The sequence below is a fragment of the Chinchilla lanigera genome, unplaced genomic scaffold (assembly GCF_000276665.1).
Source record: "Chinchilla lanigera isolate Chin_1 unplaced genomic scaffold, ChiLan1.0 scaffold00042, whole genome shotgun sequence".
Taxonomy (NCBI): domain Eukaryota; kingdom Metazoa; phylum Chordata; class Mammalia; order Rodentia; family Chinchillidae; genus Chinchilla; species Chinchilla lanigera.
Window position 1 is genome coordinate 11,680,546 of NW_004955443.1, and position 9,862 is coordinate 11,690,407.

A 9,862-nucleotide genomic window follows, 5' to 3' on the forward strand; every position below is an offset into this window, starting at 1 on the left:
AAAGACAAATGTACTAATGGTATATATTTTTCATAAATGTGTATTTATTAAATAAAACATGATGTTTAAAATCAAGCTAACTAGTATAATTTATATTATTTACAACATTTTGGATAAATACATTATATTTACTTTTTGAGTGATTTTTCAACGTTACATGTCATTATTATTAACCAGCATTCATTTTCTACAAAAGATATCTGGATATTATTCTTTCACAGAAATTTTATACTTTTTGACCAATGTCTTTCAACATTCTGAGCTCCCCACACCTAGCATCATCATTTTACCCACTGCTTCTCTGACTTCAACTCTTTGGACATTCCACATAAAAGTAATATCGTATACTATCTTTCTCTCTGTGACTGTCTCAATTCGCTTAACCCACACCAAGTTAACCCATGTTGTTACTAATAACATGATTTCCTTGTTTTGTAAAGCTAAGTTTATCTCATTGTATATACAAAACACATCATCTTTATTCATTAATCCTTGGATTAAAATGGGTTAATTGCATATCTTTGGTATTATGGACAATATCTCATGAACTTGGTAGTACAGATAGCCATACATATACCCTCAGTAGTGGGATTGCTGTATCATATGATAGGTCTATCTTTATTTTATTGTGAAATATTATCTTCTTTTATATAATAACTGTACAAATCTATTATTCTCACCAAGATACCAGGGCTTTCTTTCCTTCATGTCCTTGTGAATACTTGTTTTCCTTGGTCATGATATAGTCTTTCAAACAGATCTGAGAGGATGTCTCACTGTGGTTTTCATTTTCATTTTCTTGGTAATTGATAATGCTCAGGTTAAAAAATATGTGCTACATATTAGTATCTTTTCTTTTGAGAATTATCTATTTAGGCTTCCCAGCCATTTTTAATCATATTAGTTGTCTTATTGATATTGCCATTTGTGTTCCCTATATATTTCTGATATCAATTCTTTGTCAGATTTATGGTTAGTAAATATTTTCTCACTTATGGGTCATCTATTTAGTCTCGTGTTTTACCTTTCCTGTGAAATCACTTTTTACTTTAATGTCTGTCTATTGTTTTTGTTGCTTGTACTTTGGGATCATGTATGAATAAATAAATATATCCTTGTATACATACATACATAAAACTGTCACCTAGACTAATGTCATGGAGATTTCCCCTCAGATTGTTGACTATTAATTTTAGAGTCTTGGGTCTTACATTCATGTCTTTGCTCCCTTTTGAATTAACTTTTCTACATGAAATGAAATATGAATCAGCTTCATTTATCTACATATGTATACCCAGTTTTTACAGTGATATTTATTGAAGTGACTATCCACATCCTTGTGTGTTCTGGGAACTTTTGTAAAAAAATCAATTTTTTCACTATAAGCATGAGTATATATGTACTGTTGTAGTATGTCCTTGTATCTTTGGGGTCACATGGGTCATGTGGAATTTCTCATTGTAGTTATTTGAGAAAACTCCACACCGATTTCCATAACGGTTGTACTAGCTTACCTTCCCACCAACAGTGTAAGAGGGTTTTTTCACTCCAACCTCAACAATATTTGTGATTCTTTGAATTCTTGATGATTGCCATTCTTTTTGGATGATTTGCATTTCTTTATTGGTCATTGATGTTGAACTTTTTGTTTCATATATTTATTCTCAATTTGTACTTCTTCTAAGAAGTGTCTATTTATTTCACTTGCCTGTATCTTGATTGTGCCTTTTATTTTAGATGATATAATTTTTCTGAGTTCTTCATGATTCATAATAGCTTGATCCTGGAAGCAGCCCGTATTCTCATCAATAGATGAATAGAACAAAATGTGACATCGATACATAATGAAATACTACTTGGGTATAAAGCAGATACATTTGAGACATTTGTAAGGAAATGGATGTACCTACAAAGTACAGTGTGGAGTGAAATAAATCAAACACACAAGCTTAAATACCATATCATGGCTCTCATTTGAGTAAGGCAAAGTACAAATAAAGAGCACAACAAAGGACTGGTAGGAAGAAACAATGGGATAGGGCTCTTGAAAACAGGAAGAGTCCAGGAGAAAGAGGATGAAGGGAAGAGGGGCACGGTAAAGGGAAGGAAGTAGAATTAAGATTCACCATTTACAGGAAGTTAATAACCTCAGTCAGTGTAAACATTATGTCATATACATGAGCTAAGAATAATAATAACAACAAGAATGAAAATGGGGAAGGGAAATTTAGAGGCAAAGGGAAAGAAGTGGACGGGAAAGGGATTGAGAAAAGAAACAAGCTCTATAACGTCCATGTACTCACTCTCCAAGAAGAAAATAAATTTCAAGTACTGGAAACATGTACTAATACAAACAAAAAAGAAAAAAATCAATTGAAAAATAAATGCTCTGGTTTACCCTTATAATCACACATATACTATCGTCTTTCCAGTTGAAGTATAAGCTTATGCCAGTCTTTGCAGGGTGGATTTATCTGGGAAATCTTTTCCCTAATCTGCCTGTGTAGAATTTCTTGGCAGAAATTCTGACACGGTTTGTTGGTAGATTTACTGCTGGAGTCCTTGGGCAAACAGGCCCCGTTCCTGGGTCCACAGATGATTGGGTGTGTACAATTGAGTCTTGAGCCTGAATACAGTGGGATGAACCTATTTGTTAGGTGCTGGGGGTTGGCCTAAAGGATGGGCCAGGAGCTTGCCTGTCTGAAGATTTGAGTCTTTAAAGGCTGATCAGGCTCAGCATTCAAGCAGAGCATATAAGAGCTGGATACATTTGGGATGGGCCTAGTATCTGGTCCCACTTGTTTGTGCCTAAAATGTGAGTCCAATGGGGTTGGCCTGGTGTGCAGATACACCTGGAGCTGAGTTTGGAGACAGGCCTGGGGGCAGAGTGCCTGACCTGGAGCTTCAGTCTTCAGAGGTGACGTTAGAGCCTGAGGTGAGTCCTCCCCAGCTGTGGTGTCTCCAAGTTTTGGCCTTTACTGTTGCTCCATTGGAATCTGGAATGAAGGGACAAACCAGGTGCTTGGAGCTGGACAGATATTGGGGCAACGGGGGAACATGAGTCCAAAAGGGTGAGCCCACAGGCTGGATTATGGGTGCTGCACTGGTACCTGAAGCAACGCCAGCTGGTCTAGGAACTGGGTCCCCAGAATAGACTAGTAGCTAGTTCTAGACTCATGGGTCTACGAAAGTGGTCTTGTAGGTTGAATCTATGGGGACACACGCAGCACTGGAAACTACTGGGGTGGGTCTGAACCCTAGGTCAACTAAAGCATGGGACCACAGTGATCAATCTGGAAAGTGGGACTGCCTGGAACTGGATTTGTCTAGAGATTGTATCTCTATGGTCCAACCTAAAAGTTGAGTATGCAGGTGCCAGGCTAAGGAATAGAGCTGAGGTGAGCAGCATGGTGCTAGGTGTACCCTGGAGTCTGTCTGTGGTGCTGGCCTCAAACTGACCTGAGCTCATAGCTTGAAGTCACTAGGGTGATTATGGTGACTGAGCCATGTGGACACTAGCACCATCAGACAATTTGAAGGCTGGGTCTATTAAGTCAGCCTTGGGGCTGTAGCAGACTGAAAATGCTGGATAAGAGATTGAGCTTATAGGACCTGTCCACCAGTCTACACTGCAGACCGAGGCTGGGGAAATACTGCCATGGATAATGGAAAACTCTCCTTCCTATCTTCTTCTGTGCATTCTTCCTTACTTCAGTGCTATGACAGATGCTATATTCTCTCATCTGGTTTCTTAATACTTGTGAAGGTTTTTTTGTTTTTTAACTTGTGAATAGATTTTCAAGTTGATGTTTTTGCATGGGTGATGACAAGCACAGCAAATTCCCATTCTGCCATCTTCTTGTTTTCCAAAGGTGGGGATTTCTTTCCTGTGTATGTAAACATTCTCTTTACCAGCAGCAATTCAAGTAAAAAAGATAATGCATTATAGGTGTTGAGTAAAAATAATAAAATTTAAAAATTGAATTTTTACCAATCTATATTAATATTCAAATAAGTTCCTAAACTAAATTGCATCAAAAAGTTTAGCTTTCTGGCCAATATTTTCTGATAGGAAGCCTTCTGAAAGCCATTATATTAGTAATGAGGAAACGAGGCAGTTATAAATATTCTGACAGTACATGGAATGAGTTGTGTTCAGTAGGTAAGGTTAGGTTTGTGATAGCATTAGTCTCTTCTGGGAGTTATAGGAGTGTTATTTTCAGTTCATTAACACCTCTCGTTTATTTGCTATTAAAGTTGTTTTATTCTGATTGCTTTTGGGAAAGGGATTCATTAAAGAGTAAGGGTGTAACTGCATTAAGGAAGGGAAGAAGAGGGATAGAGATTAATAAGCACCTAAGATAAACAGAACTGCATATATTAATAGTAAGAAAATTGTGAAAGCATAAGAATAAAATTTGATAGACTCAGGAACCAGTAGAAAAAGTTTTAATGATAATGTTTTGCACAATTTTCTACATTCTTAAATTAAGTATTCACATGAAAAAGAAGCAGTTTCCAGACACTGCAGAGATATCTCTTTCTATAGCTTAATTATTTATTGCTCTTTATGGATGTACTTATTATTCTTTAATTTTATTGAACGTGAAATGTTTCTGACATGTTGAAACTAGGTTGACAGTTTCTGCTCCATCTGAAAAGGAGTGTAAGAGTAATACATGAATGTAGTCTCATTGTAAAAGCTTCATGCAATGCATGATTATATAGAATAAAATATAAAGTCTTAAGTCTCTGAAATGTCACGTGTCCCCACAGACAGGAATGCATCTAAAGTTTTGCAAACTTGCACAAATAAATTTCACACATATTTCCTTTCAATATAGTGTAGATTAGACCTCAACTTACTTTTACATTGATTATAGTCTTTCTTTTCTGAGACTAATTAGAATTTTTCCAGCATGTAAAGACATTATTTTTTTTTGCTTTAATATCTTGAAAGTTATTTAAAGCATAAATATAATGCATATTGTTTTCCATTTCTCTGTTTTTAGAGTGTTTAAAATTTTGAATTATTTCATGATACACCACAATGATACAATTTTCACATATTTAGATATATATCTATCCTTGAAGTATCAATTTATAGGGGAGGTCTTCACATTACTACATATTACTACGTTTCACATTACATTTCTGGGCAATGATGATATTCCATTCCTCTACTAAAAATTTTTATCATAATTTTGCATTTCAAACGTTTTTTTAACTTTCAGTAGCTGATATGACTTTAATGCAAATTTCCACTAATTAAAATTTCTAAATCTGTATTTGTATTACAAGTTGTATATCATTTAAGGCATTTGATAATATCATATGTTCACTTACAGATTAAGCACTCGCCAATTATTTTCCATCATTATTATCTTTAACAAGTGCTTCTCAAATGCCTACAATATGACTTGTTGCGAATAAAGTGTTTATTTTTTAATCCTATTTTCTGAAGATTAAACAATAATAATAACCTGTATTTAAACTTTGAAATCTATGGGAAACCATCTTTAACTACGATCTGTAGTTAAAGATGGATATTAATTACAGCAAGGATAAAATATATGATTAAAGGCATTTTCTTCACTGTTGGTTTAATTAGAAACTGATGTCACCGCTATGGAAATGAGTATGGAGTTTCCTCAAACAACTAAACCTGAAATTACATTTGACCAGCTATTCCCTTCTAGATATATTCCCAAAAGATTAATATATATATATATAATATATATATATTATATATATATATATATATAGCAATGATGTATGCATACTCATATTTATAGCAGAGCAATTCATACTAGCTAAATCTTGGAACAGCCTGTATGTTCATCAATGGATGAATGGATAAAAATAATGTATTTGTACACAGTGGGGTACTATTTTGCCATAAAAAAGATAAATTTGAGTCACTTATAGGGAAATGGGTATACCTTCATAATGTTAACTGAAGTAAATCAGACACACAAGCTTAACGATCATATAGTTTCTCTTGTATGAGAAAATATATATATATATTACAAAATAAAAGACAGAAAGTAGGAAAAAAGAAAAAAATGTATTGCAATCCAGTGTGGACAATGTACCTAAAAAAGTAACTTGATTTAGTCTTATGCATTTTATAGTTTCAAAAATCTAGTTTACTTTTCAATCTGCACGCAAAATCAACTTTTAAGATCTTATAAGGTAAATAAATGAATCAGATGCTGGAAAAATAAAGAGAATAGAGGAAAGGGAGAGAAAGACAGGAACTAAAATGTGTTATGTGAATGTACCAGTTTCCTATACTGAATATAAACATTATGTACTGCAAACATTTATTAATAAATGTAACAAGGATCTATTTTTAACCCATAAGCTGGAATAAGCCTTTATTCATTTATTTATTTATTCATGTATTTATTTATTTGTGCATGTTTGCAGCACATAATGATCACATGCACTGCAGGAAATTGGCACATGTACATAAAACATCTCAGTGCTTGAGCCTGGAGGTTTCTAGCATTTAGTGACAGGGAAAGCAAATACAAAGAAATAAGAAAAGCTCAGGAGCCTGTCACATTCACTTTCTCCTCACTGGTTCAAAACATCAGACATCCACAACTGAAAAGAGGAGAGGATTATTTTGGTTCCTAGTCTTTAGTGGATTCTGTCCATAGTTTCCTGGCTCCAAGGCAGGACAGGCTGGTGGAAGAATCTGGTTGAGGTAAGCTTCTCGTGTCCCACTGACCAGGAAGGAAGGAGCCACGAGGGAGATGCACCCTTAGGGCCAGACCTCCAGGGCTTTCCCTGGCTTTCACAGCTAGCCATGAACTCTCCAGGGGACTCATCCATTGAGTGTAAGACTGGTCCAATTATCTTCTAGATTCCCTGGTTTCTTTCCACTTCATTGATTCTTTTACGGCTTAGACCTAGGTTTAGATATTTTGTGGTTAGATTCTTATCTTCAATAAAGAAAATCAGGACACTGAAGAGAAGCAACAAAAGAATCTGTGGCAGGAAAGAGTCTCCAAGTTAACAAACACATATGAAAAGCCAAACGGGAGGAGGAGAGAGAAGTGAAGGATGGATGGAAGGTACAGATGGCTGTAGTGATCTTAATAGAAACACTTTCTGTGAAGTTTGAAGTGTGAAATCCTGCCTGTGGTAGAAGAAGTAAGAGCAAACTTCTCTCATAAGGGGAATCATCCACTGAGTGAAAACTGTCATGATCCGGCAAAAGAAAAGTATGGAGGGATAATGTGGAGTAGACAATATTCGGTCCAGCCCTTTGCTACTCAAAGCTTGGCCCATAGTTGAGATTTAACATCACCTAAGAGTTGGCTAGAAATGAATTCTCAACTCCACTGCCCAGCAGATGAAACCTGGAATTATCTGGATCTCTATGTGACTTTGAAGCCTGTTAAAAGGCACTTAAGCAATTTATTGTAAATTCAGTCCATCAACTTACTTTGTCTAGTAATATAAGAGGAAATGGGAAGAAACTTGAACTATTATGATGTATTTGGCACTATTTTGTCTCATAGCAAAAGCACATATTGCTCCAACTTATTACAATAGTCTTTTATTTTACTGAATTTGCTCAGTGATATTCATATATATATACTTCAGGGCATCATGCTACAATGAAAACACACACTGTTTTTCTCATCATTAAAATAGTTTTTGCACTGCAACATGCTACACTCTCAAGATACAGCAGCTTTTTAGAATTCATAGGAGAATAATTGGTTTCTTAATTACTTACATGCAATAGTAATAAGAATGATAATCCACAGTTATTAAGGGATGAAAAGACTATCCGTGCACTTAACTAATCATTGACATACATTTTATTGTTAGGTTACTATTAGACCTGAAGAAGAAGCTAATCTAGCCATACAGGGGGTTCTACAAAGCAATATCAGATTTCAAAAGCACTCACTAATGGCCATATTTTCTTCAGGAATCGAAATTTTATTTCCCTGCACAGACTCCTCGCCCTAAGCTCTGATCTCTGATCATATCTAGGCTTTGTTATGTCAGTTAAAATGTGAAATAGAAATCTATAAACTATATTACTAGAGTTTCTAGTATCCAAATATACTGAAATTTCCAAGGTTCAATTTATTGTTGGTGAATTATTCCTTGAAAATACAGCTGTGTTCTTTGATTGCCACTCTACTATTTTAAATATTTATATAAACATTTATAAACTAGACTATTCTTGCATTGCAAGATCAGTTTACATAATCAAAACCATTTTAAATTAAAATAAGCAACTTTCTACATTTTCCCTTTTTATTATTATACTTGAGCAATAAAGTATGTTAATGTTTGAAAGAACTCAATAGTGAAACTCTTGAAAGACACTGACTTACATAACATTTCTTTCATAGCTACTGGTGTATTCACATTTCTATTTGTTTCATAACTTAATTCAATGCTAATTTACTCTTTAGGAAAAAGTAGAAAGTGATAAAAAGAAAACAGAGGATGGCGACATTTTATATTTTTTCCTTGCAATTTCATCTCACATAAAACATACAATGCTCCTATTCAGCACATACTGATGTTTCCTTTTCTGTATCTTTAAATTTAGTACAAAATATAAAATAGCATTTATACAACTACCATCATCACAAAATGTACCACGACTCCAGTACAGGAAAGAATATAACCTGTAGGTGCTCTATTCTATATGTGACTACTTCCCTCAGAGCAACCACGGAGTTCTCACGTCATAAAATACACTTTATGGCTTTTGTAGAGACAATGTAAACAAACTTTATTCTCTTGGGTCCACTGTAGTGTGTTCAATGTTATATATGTAAGATTTGGGATCTCATAGCAGTACTTATTAATTTTATGTCTGTATAATATACAATTATAGGACTCCATTCTGAATTAATTATCCATTGTACTGTATGCAGATATTAATTTTTTCTATTTCTGTGGTCTATCTTTTTTTTTTTTTTTTTTTTTTTTGTTTTTTCTCAGGTACCGGGAACCGAACTCACGACCTTGCACTTGCCAGGCAGGCGCTTTTGCCGCTGAGCTAAATCCCCAGCCCCTCTGTGGTCTATCATATACTAATCTTATTTATGTATACATATACTGATCTTATTTATATATATTATATATATTTATATATACATTGCACAAATATAAATGTTTGTGGTTGATGTACATATGAGTTGAAATATAACTTATTTTGCAATAAACTATTTCTTAGGGAAATTATTTTTAAAACACAGATATATATTAAATTTCCTTAGCCAATAAACTACATTTATACATTATTTTTTAGCAAAATATCAGTTTAATGAACCATTGTAATCATTTTCTTTGCATTTATCTATTACATGAGCTTAAGCATTGATTACCATCTTATGTACTTAGTCCATTTTTACTTGTGTAATATTATTATGTGTGCTAATATTTATTGTTACTCTTTCTCTTATGACAGATTTCTGGTTTTCTCATCTTTATCTTTTCATGTAATCTCTCTGATAATGCTCTTTGCAATATTTTTGTCTTATTGATTAATGTTCAAATAGTTTTCCCCAAATTATTAGTTGTTTTTCATGCTCTGGAAGTTTACCATGTGATTATACAGATATTTGCATAATTTAGAGATAATTTTTCAGGTTTCACTGTAACTGTCTGGGAAATTTGAGATTCTTCTCTCTAACATTAGTTTCTCCTATGATCCACACATTTTTAAACAAACAATTAAATAGTACTGATTGTTTAATAACTTTTACCACAGTAATGAAAAGAAGGTTTAGAGAAACTATGATCCAGAATTATAGATTACAGATGTTCCACTACAGAAATGGATTTTATTAAGTTGCATCCAAATACTTCAATT